This window comes from Rhinolophus sinicus, chromosome 6 (assembly GCF_057876585.1).
Source record: "Rhinolophus sinicus isolate RSI-liver-muscle chromosome 6, RSI-T2T, whole genome shotgun sequence".
NCBI classification, from domain to species: Eukaryota; Metazoa; Chordata; class Mammalia; order Chiroptera; family Rhinolophidae; genus Rhinolophus; species Rhinolophus sinicus.
In genome coordinates, this window is record NC_142506.1 from 46,288,518 (window position 1) to 46,309,441 (window position 20,924).

Genomic DNA, 20,924 nt, shown 5'->3' on the forward strand with positions numbered 1-20,924 from the left:
TTCACTGTAGACTCCCCTTTTTCTTTCATCGTAACCAAGTGAATAGGCATGCCTAAAAACACTCAACAGTAGACTGTGGCTAGAAGTTAGGGCAAACGAGATTTGTGGTTTTATATTGGTTTTCTGGAAGCCAAAAGATGCTGCAAAATGAGAGAGGGAATGGCTGAGACAGAAGTTATTAAGTCTAAAAGGAGAACACCCTGCATCATTTGAGAGGAAGACTAAAGTTGGAATGTTGTTATGAGGAGTGGGGAATAGGAAGAAGCCTTTCTCTTCTGGTTTGTTTGTTTGTTTGGCTGCTCTAATAATTAATTCTTCATGAGTCAAGTTAACAAGAGAAAGTAAGCAAATTTAATTACATATGTACACATGGGAACCCCGCATACATGACAGAGTCAGAGACCCCACATATATGAGAGGTTCAGAGACAGAACGGAAAAATGATGTATTTATGACATTCTGAGCTGAGGATGGGGTAAAGCACCTGGGGCTTCCGAGGGTCATTGCAGGACGTTAAGAACAGCAGATGGTCAGCAATTAGTATTTGCCGTGCTCTACAGATAGGTCATAAAATGTTATCTCTGATCATCTCTTCTTATGGGCAAGGCCCCTAATTTGAAAAATTCTATGTAGTTACCATGGGCAGAAGCTGCTCAGGCCACAGGGTCTCACTTGCCTTTGGCTCAAAATAACCCTCAAACCACAGAGGCACATCTTAGGGTGCTGTGAACCCAGCAGTGTCATCTGTGTGTCTTTCTCCTAAGATAACATTTTGTGGGGCTCGGTTGGACTGGTGTGGTTTTTAAAAGCAGAGATGGAAAGGCCGAGGGAGATGAGTATATGGTTTCCAACTTTCGAGCCCTACTCATCAGAGGGCTCCTGGGCAGTCGTGCTGGGAGCAGGGTTGTGCAGGTCCAAGCAAGCCACTCACATGGGGTGCCCACAGGACACCTGAAACAGAGAGCAGGAGGGGGCGAGCAGAGGGCACCGAGAGAGCGAAGAGCCAGCATCCAGCCCAGGAATGGGAGTGGGCAGGATGGTGGGGACACATTGGCTGCTTGTGGGTGGGCCTGGGTGAGTCAGCATCCCTGACAGGCTTGGTCTAGAACAGTGAAAAGGAAAATTTTGGGCCAAAGACTGTCTCGCAGTTGAGAACAACAAAGGCTAACAACGCTCATTTATGGACTGGTCCCATTTACAGTTGTGTTATCAGAACTTGGCTGTGCTCCATCGTGTAAATACACGGTGTGTTTTTATTTCCCAGCATGTTAGTTAGACTTTCCTGGACTGGCCGGCACCGTTTACCCAGTCCGTCCTTGCTCCTTTAACAAATGATCATGCTTGACAGTGGCCGTCCATGGCACCTGCCGCACTGACCGTCCATGCTTGTTCTCGTGGGGACAGGTCTGCTCCTGTCTGGCCGCTGATCACACCAGGAGCCAGGACGAGCCCCTCCTTTATCCACCAGGAGCCTTTTCCCTTCAGAATAGAAGATATTAGCATTTTAATGGCAAGGACTCTTCATTTGCTTCCAGCCAGCGTAGCATGAAAGGTCCCTGCTGTTTTTAGCTCAGGGCTACAGTAAATCATGGGGGTACCAAATGGATTTCCCCTAAACAGCCTGCAGTTTATTGTCTCCTGGACCTCGTCCACCACCTACTGTCAAAGGCTAAACACATTGACAATACAGAGAAGGGCTATAATTAGACTCACTAATGGCTGTGTTTCAACCATTGTACTGAGATTCATCATGAAATGAATTCGCCCTGTAACTGAGACAGTCTTTATTGGAAGCCAGTGGAGAGAAGAATGATGAGGGGAGCCCTCCATCCAGGAAGTCCCAGTGCAGTGTTAACTGAACCCCTGCACCATCCGCATCCTGATGAGAAAGCTCAGTCCTGCCTGCGTGGCTGGGCCGCTGGGACTGCAGTGCGAGGTGCCTGATGTCCTTCCAAGGCAGAAGTCACGGTGCAGGTGGCAGAGTGCCTTCCCAGGCTACTGCGTCCTGATAGGAGTGCTCTGGGCTCAGTTGTGTGCCACCGAAATTCACCTGTTGAGGTTCTAACCCCCAGGACCTCAGAATGTGACTGTATTTGGAGACAGAGCTCTTAAAGAGGCAATTAAATTAAAGTGAGGTCATGTGGATGGGCCTTAATCCACTATGACTGGTGTCCTGACAAGAAGAGGAGATCAGGACACCGACACACACAGAAGAGAGACACACAGGGAGAAGACGGCTGATGTCGCACCAAGAAAAGAGGCCTCAGAAGGAACCAAACCAGCCAACACCTTGATCTGGCCGCCAAACTGTGAGGAAATAAATGTCTGTTGTCTAAGTCTGTGGCAGTTAATTTATGGCCACCTGATACAACTAATACACACGGTCTGAGGCCTGTTTCCTCTTTGTCCCCAGTTGGCAGAGAGGAGAATGGACGTAAAATCACTCTCTACCAACTCTGATACTCCATTGGGAAAAGAGATTTTTTTTTTAATGTTTGCCGTTTTTTAAATTAGAGTTTATTAGGGTGACAATGGTTAATGAAGTTATATAGGTTTCAAGTGGAAAACAGATGGAATGAGGTATTAAAGCAGACTTTTTAAAAGTCTCAGAACAACCACAAAAAGTAACTGGTTAAAATAGAATCTTCAGACACACTTCATGGAATAAGTACAAAGTAGGCAGCTCATTTTTTTTTCTTGAACTGGAAAGGGGGCCACAATAAGTGGTAAAAGAATCCACACATCCAAAGTGACCTTCAGACTGGCTCGGCCTTTCACTTGGAAACAGATGCCCTGCACTGTCAGGGCCTAGGAATCAGCTCTTCACGCTTGTGTGCAGACTTCGGGGTGCTTTGTCTCGGGGTTACAGCACATTGTAAAGCCGCGGCCAACCACTTGCTCATCTCTTACTCATCAAGTCACATTCCTGTCAGAGCTGCAGCTCTGGCCGGGGAGCAGGGAGCACACTTGGCCGCCAGGACGAGGCTGAGCTTCAGCGCTCAGTGCTTTCCCCAAGTGTCCATTTCTCCGTGGAGGAGCATCCTGGCCTCACAGCCCTGCGGCGTGAGCTGCCTGCCGGGCAAATGACGGCCCTCCCAACACCTTCCGACATTGTTGTGCCCAGCTGCACAGAGGCCCCTGCTAGTCACTCTCTCCAGGACAGGAAGAGCCCCCAATCCTTCACCAGACAGTTACTGCTGTGCTCAGTTCTGGAAGAATAAATACATGTTCAGAGGTCCCACCAAACTGATACGCAGTCCCTACTGCAGCCAGCACTAGAGCCCCACGTGCTCGTGTGGCCCACAGCCTGACAACAGGCCTGTTGGGATGCAGGCCCCTGGTGGGCCTTTAGCTCCTTACCCTGATGGGTCTGGACCTGGTGGTCTTCTCCCAGCCCTGCTCTTGACCTGAGTCTGACCTCAGAGGAGAGCCGTTCTCCACGTCTAGGACAGAGCCCGCCCACGGGCCTGACGAGCACTTCTTGACAGAGTCCTGACTCGTCACCATCTCCCATCGGGCTGGCCCAGGCCCAAGTGCAGATGACCATAAACCAAGCCTTGATTTTGTAGGAACTGTTTTGAACAAACTACCTCACCTCCTCCTATGCTTTACTTAACAAATATTCTTAAAACACAAAGGATGGATATTGTATGCTAATCACAGCCATTTTCTCCCCAAATAACTCAGAATAAACAACTGCGCAACTCACTCTAATTCATAGCCGTGCGTTTAGATGTACTTGACGCTTCATTGAAGGTATTGGGGATTGCACAGTAGCACTGCAGACCAATAGGAAATTGGACTGGTCCTGTTGTTTCTAAGGCAGATCCTAATAACAGTGAGTGTGAATGGATTTCACGATGTGGGCCACCACTGAAAGACCGCTGAAGTCTGGAATGTTTAAAAGGGCAGAAATCTTTGATGGCAGAAGAATCCAGCCTTCCAAAGAATGGGCGCCTGGGGGAAGGGTCCTCACAACTCTGTCACCAGCAGGCTCTCGGCAGTGAGATTGTCAACTGGTGGTAAAAGGTGTAGTGCCGGGCGTTATAGGATGAGGAACGGTTGCCCGCAACGCCTAGAATTTTTAAGGACCCGCTAATAATTTCGATGATGATTTAATCAATAGCACTAGCAGTAGATACCACTTTTTGAGCACTTACTACGTGTCAGGAACCTTCAGACATAATATCTAATGAAATATGGATTGTACCTTTTTAAGACAGATATCATTATCCCCATCACAGAGATGACAGATTTGAGGCTCAGAGAGGAAAACTGACTTTCCTAAGATCACACAGCTAGGAAGCGATGAGGGCGGAATTCACATCCAGGTGTGTCTGACTTCTAAGTTTGTGCACAAAGCAACTATTTGCTGTAGGGCACACGTCCAGTCCTCCCTCCGCTCCCGGTCACATTCCACATAAATGTTTCCCTCGAACTCTTCATCTCCCTGTGTGAGGTGTTACCGGAACTGTTGCCTCGGTTTCTAATAGAATTCATACATCCACCAAACGTGAATAGAGCTCGTTCTGGTGCCTCGCTCTGTTCTAGTGGCCTCAGGAATGTGGGAAGATGGAGACAAGAAGGCAGAAAGTCTTTCTAGTGATTTTGTCTCCTGTGTTAAAGAGCTTAGAGGAATAGGGGAAGAAATTAGAGGTCATTGAGGGCCCAGAGTGAGGCGGAGGGGGTAAGGGAATGCCTGGCTTCTCTAAATGCAGGTGGCCAGATCACTTGGTCCAAATAGTGGCATTCTGGGGTATCAACGGAACTAGCCGAGGAGATCACCGACACAGCCAGTGGTCCTTGAGGAGCTCCGGGGAGAAAGGCGGGCAGAAGACTAGAGATGGGCAAGGGAAGAAGAGAGACACACCAATTCCAACTTACATGCGAGATTTGACCGCAAGCACATGCGAGGCTGTATTACTGATGGGATGAGTCGTGAGCCTTTAAATTGATGCAGATGGGGATCCCTAGGGGATGGCTTCATTCTCCAAGGACCTGTCATGTCAGCGGAGCACCATTGCCTTTTTTGGTGACAATCCCTGAGTGCTAGCTCGAGAGTATGGTACACACTGTATCGCTGAACTCCAGCCAAACATCTGACCTCTTCTTGTAAGAAGCTTAGGTGGAGAAACAAGGGCTGAAAGCAAGGCATGTAGGGGCTGGACTAGCTGCCCCCAAAGCTGCGTGTGGATTGTGTCAGCCCCCAGGGGAATGTCTCAGGACTCTACCTGGGCTTAGCCCATTGTCTAGTCTGCCTCAACATTTTATCAATGACTTTGGTGAAAGCATAGAAGTTACATTTGTCACACTTGTAAATAGCACAACATCTAGGAGGAATACTGGTGTGCTGTATGATAACATCAGGATCCCCAAAGATCTAGCTGGCTAGAGAGCAGGGCCAGATATAACAAGAAGTTTAACAGTAATAAATGTACAGTGTGCACACGGACCCACAAAATACAGGAGCAGGGCCGGGTGCAGGGGCAGGACCGCCCAAAGGCCACGCATGTGAGAAGGATTATAATCTTAACATGAGCAATTTGCATGATGAAACCATCAATAATTTTGATGTACTCCAGGTTACACAACAAAGTATAATAATTTGGATTAAGGAACTGACATTTTGTCCTCTTCTGCCATGATCAGATTATACTAGCAATATTGTCTGGGACCACGTTTTAAGAGAAATAGATGAATAGCAGTGAGGGTGGTGAGAAGACCCAAAACCAGGTCCCACAGATGTGATAGGAACCAGGGAAATTAGTCTGGGGGGAAGAAACCTCCAAATATTTGATTACCTATCTAAATAGAAAAGGTATGGGACCGTTTCTAAGAAGCAGTAGTAGTATGTAGTAGTATATATGAACCTGGACCACAAGTCAGGTTAAAGGAGAACGTCCCTCACAGCTCTCCAAAGAGCCGTGGAATTCCTCAGACCTAGTGAGTTTTGCATTAATAGAGAAAGTAACTAACATTTATGAAGCACCAACCAGACCCTGCACTTTCAAGTACTCTCTTATTTTTTTACCTTCGTAATAATCCTGCGAGCTATGACTTAACACGCATATTGGAGATAAGAAAACAGACTCACAGAGGTTAAATAACTTACACAGCCACGTAGCAAATAAATGGAAGAGTGACATGTCACTTCCAGGTCTGCCCAGCACCCAGATCCAAGCTCTACTAGTGAGCCTTCTTAAGGAGGGCTTTATGTATCACCCCCCCCAAAAAAAAGTAAAAACACTATTAATAATAGCTAAAATAACAGCTAACATTTTTTGAATGCTTACTATGTACCAGGCACTCATCTAAGCACCTTATATTTACAAAGCAATATGACCATATGATGTGGGTATTAGTATTATTATTCCCATTTTACAGATGATGCAGCCGAGACACAGAGAGGTTAAGTACCTCTCTGTGATTGGCCCAAGTCACTGTCCTACCCAGGATTTAGACCCAAGCAGTCTGGCTCTGGAGCCTGTGTCTTTACATTTCTTTGCTGCTTCTCTGCAGCGCCAGCCTCAGCACCATCAGTGAAGGGCTGCTGCATACGGAAAGCTTTGCTCTGGGATGTGAGACTTCAGTATATGAATAGGATCATTCACTCTAAGCTTAAATGCTAATGCCTTCATTTGCATTCACTTTGGGTTGAAAGACAGCGGCTTCCATGTCGAGGTTGGTGTAGGGCAAATCTTTGTGTTACCAAATGTTTAAGTGCAGGGTCTGTACCACAGTGTAGACCCCCACCCCCGAGCCAGAGCACCACACCTGTGAAAACAAAGAAAGCAGTAAAACTCACAGCATTAGTAAATTGAGATGGTTGAATACAATCTGGCATTTGGTAGGATTTTAAAGGCTCAAGATATAAATCATTATTCAGTTAGTACTTTTCTAAAACCCCTTGTGACTCCGCTTGCAGTTTAGCAACTATTAATAAAAGTCAGACTAATGAAATGCGGTCAGACTAATCGCTGTGTCTACTTTGATTTGGTACAAAACACTAAAGACATTCTTCGTCTGTGTCTGTAGCCATCACGAGAGATTAGACTCAAGCCTCAAAGTATTTTCCTGAAATTGAAACCTGTCCTTTTTGAAGGGAGGGAATGGGAAAGGAGGGAGGATAATACAGTTGGAGTTTCTACCATGTCAGCCACTTTGGTGATTGCTGAATTCATCGCCTCATTTAACTATCACCGTGGTCCTGTAAGGTTGGGGCTAAAATGCCCATATTCCTGATGACGATAAAGACCCCAAAGAGTCCAGAAAATAATCATGGCCCCACTGGTGACAAGCAGTGAAGCAGGGTTTAATCTTTGTCTCTCTAGCTTCAAAAGTCATTATGTCTTATACACTGACCCCCACTGCCTCTTGGTCAAAGCAGGAAAAACCAACTGCTGCCATAGCTGTGGAGCTATCCATTTCAAGTGGGACTCTTTCTTGTGGAACTTGTCAGAAGCCTCTGGTTTCCACAATTGTTTGAACAGAGAATTACAAGCATCATGCCACAATAACCCAGAGAAAGCAAATGGGGGCAGAGAAAGTATCTATGATGAGCACAATTCTGTAAGTCTGACATGGTGCCCAGAACCTTGAAAGGCTAGTTCATTGATGCCCAGTGATGTTTTTGTATTAAGCTTCCACAGGAGAGGACTGCCCTGCCCAGGTATCCCAGGGGCCTTTGTCACCAGAACTTCCGGTCAATATACAGACCAAGTTGGTAGGAGAAACTCTTTCCTCCCCACCCTGTTCCAGCGTACAGAAGTACTGGATAAACTTCCACAGGAAATTAAGTAAATACATACTGTCCTTGAAATCAAGGAAAGAGAACTGCCAGGTGCCAGAAAGGAAGAATTAGCAGAAAACCAAACTGCCCACAGGACTATTGGGATTAACTACATGCCCGGGGTTGAGCCTGTTGGCCTCATGTGTGCCTGGGAATGTGACTACACCTGTCTAAATAAGGCTGGACCCAAGAAAGGCCTTTCCGTCCATGAGAGGAGACTGGAACAACTCTGCCTGCCAAACCAGGGTGCAGCACAGAAACAGGTTGCCCTCCCTTGAAAAGAAAACTCATCTGTTAGAAATTGGAACCCATGCTGTGTGCAGGGATGGAGTCTACATTCACATTAACCAAACAATGCCAAAGCATGAGCTAAGAAATTAACAAACAAGCCCCCCACGCCTCGCAAAACCCATAGGACCCATGCAGAAGCAAACAGGAAACTGCCCCCTGGGGACAGCTCTGCCATACTGCACATACGGTATTTTCACAAAAATGACTCCAAATTAAAATGAGTCCAATGTCAAAATTTACAAATCACAAAGTGAAAAAAACACCATGCAAGAGAAAGTTTGCAGACCACAAAAATGGTGGAATTTATACCCTGGCAACTACTGAACAAACCAAAAGAAGTTATTAAAAATCTGTTTAAAATGTTCAAAGAAAGAAGAGAAGAGGGCATTGTACATGGGGGACAAAATTGAAAGCTAACTATGCAAACATTCTAGAAATTGATGAGTTAAACAGTAAACCAGATAAAGCTGTAAAGAGAATTGGTGAATTGAAAGATTATTCTGAGGAAATCACCCAGAATAAAACACAGAAACATAAAGAGATAGAAAATACAGAGAGATGGGGGGGAAGAGAAAGAGAGACATAGACTGAGAAGAGAGAATGGAATGTTAAAAAAATAAAATGAAAAACTACAACAATCCTCTAATAGGAGCTCCAGAAACAAAATGGGGAGAAGCAATTTTTAAAAGAATAATGATAAGAAAAATTTCCAGAAATGGTGTAAGATAGGAATCTTCAGATTAAAAGGTACAGCAGACCCCCAGGTAAGGGTACATAAAATCTATCCAGGCTGAAGCATATTGTAATTACACCCCAGCAAACCCAGGCCCACAAGCATGGGGCAGACTCCGTGTACACTCGCAAGAGAGTCTGAAGTGGAAGCGATGCCCTCCCTGCCCCGTGTCCTGGAGCCAATGTCAACGGTGGGGACACTTACCAACCGGGGAGATGGAGACTGTGCTCAGCTTCCCTCCTTCATCCTGGATGGACTGCCGAGGTCCCAGCCTCTGACTTAGAGGGCACTTGTTAGCACCCTTTGGGTTAAAAATTAATAAAACAAAATTAGTTTTAGGGGGAAAAAATGAGATTTACTGGAAGAACAGTGTCAAGGCTCAGAGACTTGATGGAGGAGTTGAGTATCTGGTTGGAATGAACCAGAACATTCAAGAACCTGGGAGACTGGAAGCAAGAAGTCGAGAGCTAGTAGGACGGACCTTGCTCCTTTCCCTCTCCCTTCCTCCTTTGGTCTGTCAGCTCCGCCACTCCATGCACTGGCCTGGGTTGGGGTACAACCCCACTGCAGACTGGGTTGGGGTTGGGGATAGGACATTGGTAGGTCTTGGCCTTAAACTTCAGATGTGCCCCTGAAGAAGAGCAGACTCTTCACCACAGAAGAAGGCAAGCGCTGATGACGATGACTGTTGGGGGTGCGGGACTAGAGCCCACTTGGGTCGCTTGTCTGTTCCTCCCCCCACACTCACACTAATCAGTGGCCAGAAGGGCAACAGAGAGCACCTGCCATTCTGTCCAGGAGGCTAGGGGAGCACCTGTCAGATGGTAACGGGCCCCCAGATCACCAGGGCGCTTGTTAAAATGCAGCTTCTCATCTCAAGAAGCAGGTCTGAGGTGGAACCTGAGAGTCCCTTTCTGACAAGGTCCCGGCAACACTGATGCTGCTGGTCCCTGGTCGACACCACGTGGCTAGAGCTGGGGGGTGTTGGGGAGCACCCGGAGGAGGAGCCGTTTCCCAGAAGAACAGAGTGGGGAGTAGCACAAAGCTGGCCACTAGAGGGACTTTTTGAAACTGGAGAAGCCACCGTAATTTGTGTTCACCACAATCAGGGTCTTCTTACAGTTGGACCTAGTAATTTCCAAAGGCACTTTAAGGCAAAAGCTAAAGGCATCCAGAGCTGGTGGAAGTCTTGATGGTGGAGCACAGAGCAGGAGGACAGGCTCGAGCTGGGATGAGAGGAACAGCAACATGAAGTAGAGGGAGATGAGGGTGAGGCCGGCTGGCTGGGCTCCCGGGAATCTCAGATTGCACACACCTGGGCTTGGCTTCAGGTCTGGTAGCTTATGTTCCTGTGCCTCGGGATGAGGTGGGCAGAGATTTGTGAGGCCTAGGTTCATTCATCCGGTAAACATTACTCCAGGTCTGGCTTTTGTGCTCAGTTTTGGGCACTCACCACATTTCGAACCACGACAAGCATTGCAATGGTTGAGGCTGTTAATCCCTTCGAAGTCTGGCTTCTGAGCCGGGCCCTCTGTAGACCAGGGGGCCCTTGATTCTGGGCATAGAGAACACGGTCTGGGAAGATTTGGCTCCTGAAGTCATCTGCTTCCTGCACTGTTAGCAAGAAATGATGAAAACAATTGTGATACTTCGTGGAACATTCTGAGAGGCTGGAATAGACGTTAGACTCCTGACACCAGTGTGTGACATTTCCAAATGCCCTGCCTTAGGTGAGAAAGGGCCCTGCAGATTTGCAATGCAGGGCTCACACTGGGCTTTTAGTATGCTCAGAGTAAAGGTTCATTGCTGCCTGGGGGGCACCTGTGAAAGAGAGGAAGAAGAGGTGCAGGCTTGACCCATCCCCCTGCTGCCTCACAAACAGTGACTCCTTCCCTGGGCTCCAGCCTCTGCCAGGGACTTACTTCCAGCTTTAGATTTTTAAGCTATTAGGATATGAATCACATATTCGTAGATTATTGATGTTAAGGGACCTTGGAGGTTATTTGAACTGGTCCTGCATTTCACAGATGAAAAACTGAGGCCTAGAGACATACAGCTAATTTATTTTTAGGTTTAAGACCTCAAATACTTATTATCAGGTTACCAAAGGGCACTTGAGCAAGATCTACCTCCGGACACCTCTGCCACCCTGGGCAGATGGGCGTCACTTCACTTTGAAAACTCTACTTTCCTAGAAAACGTAGACTAACTCTCACAACCAGAGTTATATGAAACTGGGGGTTTGCAGGCTTTGGGCGAACAGAAAGGAACCACAAGTAGGAACTGCAGTGAGATGGGAAATGGGAAGGCCCATCGGAAGCTCCGTGGGCTCAGGCTTGAGTCTCGGGTGGGAGGAAGCGAGGGCAGGGACACAGGTGTGTCCCAGGGTTTTCTCTGAGCTGCAGAAATACCCAAAGAAAGGACAGCCTTTAGCCATTTTTGAACCTTTGAATCTCAGGAAGTCACCAGTGACTTCAAGGGCGACAATGCCTGTCTCCAGTCAACACAACAGCACAGTGCCAAGCAGTACATATTCAGACAATTTCTAAGGTTCAGTCTAATTAATTATAAATAGCTGTTGGTTTGTGGCGTAGAAATCCATCCAACTCTGAAGAAATCTATGCTGTTCATTTGGATGGAAGCAGTTGCGGGGGAGGGGGGGAGAGAGAGAGAGAGAGAGAGAGAGAGAGAGAGAGAGAGAGAGAGAGAGAGAGAGAGAGAGGAAAACTGCCTTGGAAATCAGTGAGCACACACCCACACCCCAGTCTCCTGGTACCAGCCTTGAAAAGTTTCACAGTTAACACAAATCAGTTCTATCCAAGATGGCACACTGTGGAATGGGTCCTATCTGGAAGCGTTTTTATCCTTAAGATACAACACAATTTCATTTCTGCTTCTGTGAACTTGTTCTCCTGAGTAACAACCCTGATTTTTTTCAGTTTGTGGCATCTTTGTTTCACTCTTCAAGACCAGGGAACACAGCCTGTTTATTTGATGCTGAATTACACAAATCTTTACATCTCTTTGGTTTGGAGAAAGGCTGTTTAGGAAAGCAGAAAACTGCTGAGAAAGCCATAGGGAGAGCCTTTAAGAAAACTTCCCTGAATTTTTATTTTCAAAGACAAATTTATGCCCATAGTTTTAAATAGTTTTGACACAGCTCCTGAAAATAGTCACAAGCATTGCCCACACACCTGCATAATTAGTGGCAGGGAATGTACCCTAAACCTAGATGCGATTCCTGTAAAACCCAGAAGGCAGAGTCCCTTACCCTCAGACACTGAGCCTGAAGTGGCAGAGGAACCATTGCAACGGACTCTGCTTTGTTTTCTCACTCTGTCCTGTCCAGCAGAGGTGGTGGGAAGCCACCTCTCTGTGGGGAAGATATTCCTCTCCAGCTGACACATCAGCCATTAGGGTTTCACTAACATAAATGAGGATATTGGGGAAGGGAATCGGATCCCCTCGTTCTAGACTGAGCCCTGCCATGCCAGCAGAATTCGCCACCTCTGTGCCTGCCTGAGCTACATTAAAGTAAGGAAGTTGGGTCTCTAACATCCCCACCCACATAGATCGTCCAGTTTGACATGAGATCCACTTGCTGAACTTCTTGGCGTACAAACACGCGGACGTTGGCAGACATTGGCCTAAATATCAAGAGCTGAGTTTTGTTCACGTATTCACCACTATTTACGGAGCATCTCTGTGGAGTTGGGTGCTGTCCTAGGTCCTGGCAGGTGCAAAGGTGACTAAGACACTTGGATGGGCTCCTCCTTCCAGAAGGAGATGGGTGGTCTATTGGAAGAGACATTGGTTCAAACAGTATTTATGAAATTTTGTGGAGATGTGAGGGCTGGGTGCACGCTATTATGGGGCAGATCTGCAGGGTGTTGGGGTGGGGGAGGGGCTGGAGGTCAAAGACGAAGCCCCGGAGGAGACAGACATCTGGAAGCTCTGTGAAGGGGGTGGCAATGGAGGGGTGGCTGTGAACAAGAACAAGCTATTGCTCATGCTTCTCTGAGAAAGATCTAGGACAGCAGATATTAACATGAATGACAAAGTCAGGCTGACGGCCTTTTGGAGTCCCCACAGCATACGTTGACCACCCCATTTTACTGTTCTCGGCTGTCTGTGGGCTGGATCTATGAGAGAGCCATATGAAGTATCTCACTGTACACTGCATTACTCCTTGCAAAGCTTGGGCTTTGAAGATTGCCATTCTGGCCACTGACCTGTACAAAGACGCCACGGCCTTTCACTGTGACAGAAGCAGAGACCGCACTGGCCATCAGCCCAGGCCTCAGTCTCAAGCCTTAGACTTTCCATTGCAAGGGTGGGAGACAGGCTGGGACAGAGACAAAGAGCTGCTCTCCCAAAGTCTTAAGGCTTTCCTACAGGATTAGATTTCTGGAATTACTACCAGTTGTCTTTCACCTGATAGCATCCCAGGTTCCTGAAAGGTGGTGTTGGGAGAACAAAAGTGGGCCCAGCATTGGCTCTCCTGGTTCTTCTCTTGTTGAACAACTGTTAGAAAATTCGTCCTCGTGGTAAACTAACTATGCCCCTTTCTGCTCCAAAGCCCCCCAGAATGACCACCCACTGGGGAGAAAGCGAGAATGCCCAGCAGATGAGCATCTGCAATGTCTGTGGGGTCAATTCTGGGACTCTGGTGGGCACCATCCAATTCCCGGTCACCCCCACCTCCCATCCTTACGAAGTCTGGGCTCCACCAACTTTTAGATTGCCGAGGAAAGGTGCACAGGATGTCTCATGCTTTCTCCTTTGTAATAAAAATGCTGCTGGGCTGTGTGTTGTAAACAGGTCTTCCTGCTTCCACTCTTGCCTGCTCAGTGAAATGCAAAACGAGTCATTATTGATGCAGAAGCCGTGAAAAAGGCGGCAAAGCAGAAGGAGAGCCCAGCAGCTGTTACTTTCTGGGGCCTGTGGAACAGTGCTGGGCCCTGCGTCCTTCTGCTTCACAGGGACTATGCTTCATTGCAAGTTGACACTTCCTGAGCCACCGGCTCCATTTCAGCACTAAGGACCCTCATTAGAACCCACCCTCTCCTTTTACCTCCTCCCGGCACAGGAGAGAATTCCCATCCTGCAACTGATGGTCCTGCAGTATCCCCACTACAGAAACTCCGTGTCTAGTGTCACTGGGTTAAGTGGACTCTGACGCAAAGGTCCTCAGAGCAGCTTTATTCCACGTGGCAGATGTTTGAATGAACTCTCTAGAACAGGCAGAATGGTTTCTGATACCGAGAAGCTGTTTCACATTGGGAGGAAGCGCACAGCAGCTCTGAGGGCCCATGCTTCCCAAGTGGCCAGGCTGCTTCAGTTGGCCTTTAGTCTCCGCAGGTACATGGATGCTGTTGCCCACCTTATCTCTGCTGCTCCCATCCTCACCTGGGGTGTGAAACGCAGAACCACTTTATTGGAACTAACAACTTAGACAGGGCCCTGTGGACAAGACCACGCCCAGGGAGCGGGTACTCTGTCTGCACTTTTCAGATACTTGTACTGCTTGATTGTACTTGCAAAATAACCAGCTGAATGTGAAACAAAGAACAGATTCCTGTGGAGGAGGCTGTGAAATTCCTAGTTAGTGGGACATGGATGTGATCTGCCTTTTAAGTGTTCCCTCGCTCCTACAAGGGAATCTCAGGGAATAAAATTCTTTGTATGCTGTGAATGCCGTCCATTTCTCTCAGATCCCTTTCCAGAAAGGACAGCACCACTAACATCCGGGAAGACTTCTCTTTTTCTGCCTCTAAATGTCTCGGGCATGTGTTTTCAGAACTGACCAAGAGTTAGATGATAGATAGATAGATAGATAGATAGATAGATAGATAGATAGATAGATAGATAGATAGATGATAGATAGATAGATACATACATACATACATACATACATACATACATAGATGCAGTTTCAATCTGACATACAGATAATTGCTGGACTCCCTACCAGCACACTCTACTAGTCGCTCAGAAAATCTACGATGTAGGAATCAAGCTAATAAAGTGACTCAGTATTTCTAGTTATGCTGCAAAAGTTAATCTTTTTATTTTATTTTTAGGCTAGTCTTGACAACTTGTTTCTAATATGCAAGGATACTTTGGCTCAGCCTGGGTCTGTTGTGGAGGGCAGATGTGTAATTGAAACATGCTTGTGGGAAATGCAGACAGTTTCATTTTCTTATGAGCAGTAGTGGCTTTCATGGAAAAACCATTTCACTTAACACTTTCCAAAAGATGTCTTAATATTTTCAAAATAAAAGCCTAATTCGTAACTTTGGTAACTGGTTCCTGCTGCTTATGTCAACCTGAAGCTCTAAATAAATGCAAAAAAAAAAAAAAATGGTTATAAACATTTATCCAGTAGTTGTCACTGATGCCACTGTGACTTTTGCCTGTCAGAAAGGTTTTATTTTCTAATCTCAGAATCTCAAAGTTGAAAATAATTCAAGTTCGTAGTGGCCAACCTTCCTGCTAACTCTGGAGTTGGTACCTTTCACAACCACCTCACGAGCTGCTCGTTGATGCTCTGAATGAAGATGGTCCGGTGACATGGGTTATATAAACAAGCTGTGCTTTGAGGCCATTTTGCCGCCCATCTTCCAGGAAAATCTTTCAATAGGTGCTAAACCCTTGGCAGCTGCCCCTGCCATGTAAGGTGAGCATCCAAGTACATGCCTGGGGCTGGGACCTGTTTTCTTTATAATACAGTTAACTAGACAGATGTGCCCTAGTCATGTGAATCGGCAGTGGAGTCTATAAACTACACCTGGGTCATCTCTAAACCCCACATTTTTCTATTATGAATGCAATTACTCTTTAGGAAAACTTCTAAAATTTATGGAAACTATATGCATGAATATACTTTTTTAGTATACTAGGAAGAAAGGGGAGTAATATAGTATCCAATTATAAGGGACTAGCTGAGGCTATCACAGTATATCCATCAGCCCCAATTCTAGGCAGAATATATGTGCAGATATATATGTATGCAGAATGTCACCAGGCCCAGTTCTGCATAGACAAAATATATATATCTCCAGGGGATATCTGAGCTGATGCCCAATGGATGGAAAGAAACCAACCAAAGAAAGAAGGAAAAAGGAAGTGTTTCAGGAAAGAGGATAGAGAATACGTTGCGACCTAGAGCAGAGGGAAACGGGCATTGACTTCATGGGACTGAAACGAGTTCAAGGAGGGTTAAATGCAGAGTAGGCTGGAGAAGTGGTGAGGGAAAAGCTGAAGGACGGGCTAAGACCAGGTCAGGACGGACCTGTAAGCCTTGTGGGGAGCTTGGCCATTATCCCAAGCGGAGGTGAGCAAAGAGGAGGCTCGCTCTGACCGTGGCGTGGGGTGTGGAGTGGATTGGGGAAGACACAACGTGAAGAGAGAAGCTCAGAGTCCAGTGGCAGGAGTCCGAGTGAGGCGGATAGAGGCATGGGCCAGGGTAATGGCTCTGGGAATAAGATGTTTAGGAGAAATAATGTGTAAGTGTTGGTGATGAATTAGATTGGAAGAGGGAAAAGGGGAAGTTAAGAATGATTCCCAACTATCCAGCTTGGGTAGAAATACGAATTGTGGTACCATATCATCTTTAAGGCTTGAGGTGGAAGACATCATGTTCATTTGGGAAGGGTGAACTTGAGGTGTCCGGGATGTCTGGGGTACAGATGGCATCAGACGGAGGAAGTGTCATCAGCTGGGCTTTGGAACCATGATGGTAGATGAGATTGCTCAGGGACTACTTGCAGGGTCAAAGGAGGAGGAACTAGAAGAGAACCCTGGGGAAATCCCAAGGAAGTCTTGGCAGGGTGTGGAGAGGTAGGAGGAAACCGAGGGGAGCGTGCTGAGTTGGAGGCCAAGAAGGGTGTTTCAAGGAGGAACCCTCAACAATGTCAGAGGCTTCCAAGAGCAAGATGAACACTGGAAAGTGTCTGTTGACTTTAGCAACTCAAGGTCACGAGCAATCATTTTAGGGGTTTGGGCGAGTGGTGGGAGCAGACACTGGATTAAAGCGAGAGAGGCAGTCACAGGGGACATGAGTGCAGATGGCTATTCTGAAAAAGATTGGCTCTGAAAGAGAGGAAGAGAGGGCAAAGTGCTGACAAGATGCTTGCATTTCTTGTGGGGGGTTGTTTTAAGATTGGTGAGGCTTAGACATGTTTAAATGGTGATGGAAAGGACTCTGAAAAGAAAAGGCATCTTTGGACGTGTTCATTGAGAAGTGAGCACAGGCTGTAGGTCTGGCTCCACCACTATCTGAATGAACGTGAGGGTGTTGTTTAATCTGTCTGGGCTACAGCATCCTTACCTGTAACTTCTGAGACATCTGTATATCTGGTTTTCCAACTGCACTCCACAAAGCTGTCTCAGAGTACTTGCGTTTCAGCTTCAACCACAGCCACTTGACCTCTCTCTTATGTGTTTGTAAGTAATTTTTATTTTTAGCAATTTAATACATGTGTGCACTTTGGGAAATCAAAATAGTAAATAAAATTATAAAAAACAGCAACTTCTGCTCCCCACCTGCTCACTCTCAGCCACTCCCAATTCTTGTGGATAGTTCCTCTGGTATGTGTGCCAGTTGGCCTGAATTAAGTTCTTCCCTCCGTGCTTCTTAAATGTAGACATGCACTGATGTCTGTCCCAACCCGTCCCCACTTCCTCTGGTTCTGTTCCCTCTAATATAATGCTATCCCAATTTTTGGTTAATAGTGTTTTCATTATTCTATGCTTACAAATGTTGCTCACCAACTGTCTTCTTTTGTGAACAACCTGTCATTTCTCCTGCCAGCAATATTTGCCCCTTTTGTCTCATTTACCTTGATTTTCATTAATGATTGCTGTTTCTTCCTTAATGTGCCACCACCTCAAAAACAGATCAGTGTTTGCCCAGCACTTGCGTAATCACAGACTTCCCTGCGGACACCCCTGGCAGCGTGTCCTGCTGGGCCTGGCTGTCACTCCTGCCGGTGCTGGAGCCCTGCCTCCTGTTGTCGTCTTCCTTGGCTCAGACCCTTGTTTGGTGCAACCCAACGTCCAGTGACATGGAGACAATTTTTTCAAGTGCTGTATAACTGAAAATGTCTTTCTTCTACCCTTACATTTGATTGATGGCTGACTGGCTATAGAATTCTGGCTTGAAAAATATTTTCCTTGAAAAATATTAAGGCTATTATCGTCTAGCTTCCGTTTTTGTTGTTGAGACGTCTGATGATATTATCATTTCCTCTCCCTTGGCCTATTTTGTTTTATTTCTCTTGGGAGCCTTTAAGTTTTATCTTTATCCCTTTATGTCACAAGTGTGTGCCTTGTTGTGGTTCTTTCTTCAATCATTTTGCTCAGTGCTTGGTGGGCCCTTTTCTTATGAAGACTCATAGCCTGTAGTTCTAAGAAACTTTCTTCAATCCACTTCATTTTTTCTGTTTTCTCTTTCTGGAGTTTCTTTTAATTTAACGTTGGACCTTCTGGCTTGACCTTCCATTTTTATTTTGTCTTTCCTTCTCTCTCTCTCTCTCTCTCTCTCTCTCTCTCTCTCTCTCTCTCTCTCTCTCTCTCTCATCTTGGCTTTATAGTCCAACTATTCTATTTAATTGTTAACTTGGCTATCCTATATTTAATTTCCAAGATTATTTTCTTTTTCATAACCATCTGTTCTTGTTTCATAGATACAGTCGCTTCTCTTATCCCCCCAAGGGTAATCGTTCTCCCCCAACTCTATAAATTTTACCTCCCCTTCAAGGTTCAACTCAGATCCATACTTTTTATTAGGTCTTCTCCAATCAGTCCACTCTCTCCACTAGATGGGAATTCTATAGCACTATTATGCTCCATACTGCCTAATATGTGATTGTACTTAAACTTGCCTTTCTTCCTATTGAGGAATCAGTCTTCCCAGTTGTGTCATAATCTTCTCAAGAGCAGAGACTGTTTATTTGTTCTATACCAGTTGCAGTGCCTTGTTTAGAATTGTGAATGTAACAAGTGATAAACATGTCTTGATTAGAATTAAATGACAAACCATCCTAATGCCATCAAGCCAGGCTATCCCAGTCGGGGTTCTTTAAAGAATACCAAGAAAGGTATATGTCAATATGAATGTAGAGATTACAGATTGTTATCATTTTTCCTGTCTTTTCAGTGTTTCTTTTTCTTTCTTACCTAATTCAGTAGCAATATTGTAATGACTTGCTTTTACTGAATCTTCCTTGAAGCACTCAATTAGATTTTATAGAAAAACAACTCTCTTTTCTCACTCGTATTTCATTGGTTTAGGAAATATTCAATTGAATTATGCAATTGAAATTACTCAGAGCCATTGGCACAAGTAGGATTGGAAACAAATACATCTAAATGTTGGCCAACACGTGACTCAGTTGGTAGGAACCAAAAGACTTGGGCATGCTGGAGAGTCGCGTGTGAGCCTTGGCTGTTAGCCTGCCAAACAATGAAGGGCATTAGACTGTCATGTCGGTTAAGTGGAGATCATTCAAGAGCACATCTACTCTACTTCTTCTCTGTGTACCAAGAAGAGGTCTCTGGCAGAAATGAATTTATATTCATCATCTCTGTTGGGTTCCCCTTGCCATCAAGGGTACATGTGGGCAAGCCAGCTGCCATGGATTAGTGCACAGTCTTTGGTCTTCAAACAAGGCTCACTGGCCCAAGGGCCAATCATCTTGAACTCATTAGAAGCAAAATCTACCCACCTGAGCTGTAACCTCCTGGTCATGAGTCCTCAGAGGACCAACAGAGCTCTACTGGGCCCGAGAAGCTTGCCTGTTCCGTCTCCAGGATGGATTCCCAGACCCCTCTCCATTTCCGGTCAGCAAGTTGGGCCATCAATACCCAGACATGTCTGTACCCCAGCCTTTCCCCACCACATCTAGAACCATCACACTTTGGAGGAATCCATTGTAGGTTCTCAGAGAGGACGTAAGTGGCCTGATTTACTTTGGATGGCCCCTATCACAGCATGAACAATTTTTTTATAATAGCGAATCAGAGGCAACTTGGAAATCCTACTTGCATTGTGTTCCCTTAGGAAGGGTAACCTCTAAGTATAGTTGAAATAGGTTGACATCAGTGGCAGGAAAGAATACTTGTGTTTCTTGTTGATCATACTCAAGGGACCAGCATCACTTTATAGCCACCATAATCACAAACAGGAAGGTAGCTGTCCCCAGTCATGGTTCCTGGGGAAAAGAAAACTGTTCTGTGAATTGGGGCTTGAGAAGACCCCATAGAAAATGCAGCTGAAATATTGTATGAAAATTATGTGGCAAACATAAATATCAACCCATTAGTTAGAGGAGAGTTTCATCTGTATAAAGCCAAACTGGAATCAATTCCGTTGAATTGGTTTCATGGTAAATTTAGTAATTCAAATGTTTTACCTGGTACTGGTTTATTTACAAGCAACACAGATTCTGCGTTCCGTGGAAGGTGATGAGTTTTCTGTTTGTTCTATGGATATCCCGTAGTGGAGTAATGAACAAAGGCAGATTTCATCTTAGCATGATAGTAAAAACAAACAAAATTAAATTAAAACTCACAGCAAATCCCCTCTGACTCCTGTTTTTAATTTTCCTCCTTGACTGCTACATTTTAATATTAAGTGGCACAGGCCCAGCTGTTCCCCCAGCTGTTCCCCCAGCCCAGTATACCTGACTTGTTCTAGTTAGTGTAGCTTTTCTTTCGCCAACTCCTGTCCTCGCTCACTGGTCTGTCAGCTGCATTGGGCCCTGTCTGTGAGCCTGGATGGTGATGACTGTTAGAATGGTGAGTCCTCGCTCAGCCATCTCCTTGCCTGCCTTGTCAGGCCCAGCAGAGCAATGGTCTTCTCTCCATGAATCAAGGCAGCGGGCAGCTGTCTGGGATCGAGCCCCTCTCAGAGTTCTCCCCATGCTCTGCTACCATCTTCTGTGCGTGGAGAGTTGATGTTATTTTCCGTAAGTGGTTTTTGAAATATCAGTGGTCCTGCCCCTGGAATCTAGGATGGCATTGAAACCTAGTGGGATGGTGTTTCCTCATCCCACTCCCAGGTTGCTGAATTCTTGGATCTGCTCTTTCCTCTGCTAGTCTCTTAGA

The 20,924-nt window shown here is 45.9% G+C and overlaps 1 protein-coding gene across 3 annotated transcripts in view; it reads left to right on the forward strand.

The window, feature by feature from the left end:
- SLC35F3 (solute carrier family 35 member F3) overlaps positions 1-20,924 on the forward strand; it is a 291,248-nt gene that overhangs the window by 255,745 nt on the left and 14,579 nt on the right. The window lies entirely within an intron of this gene.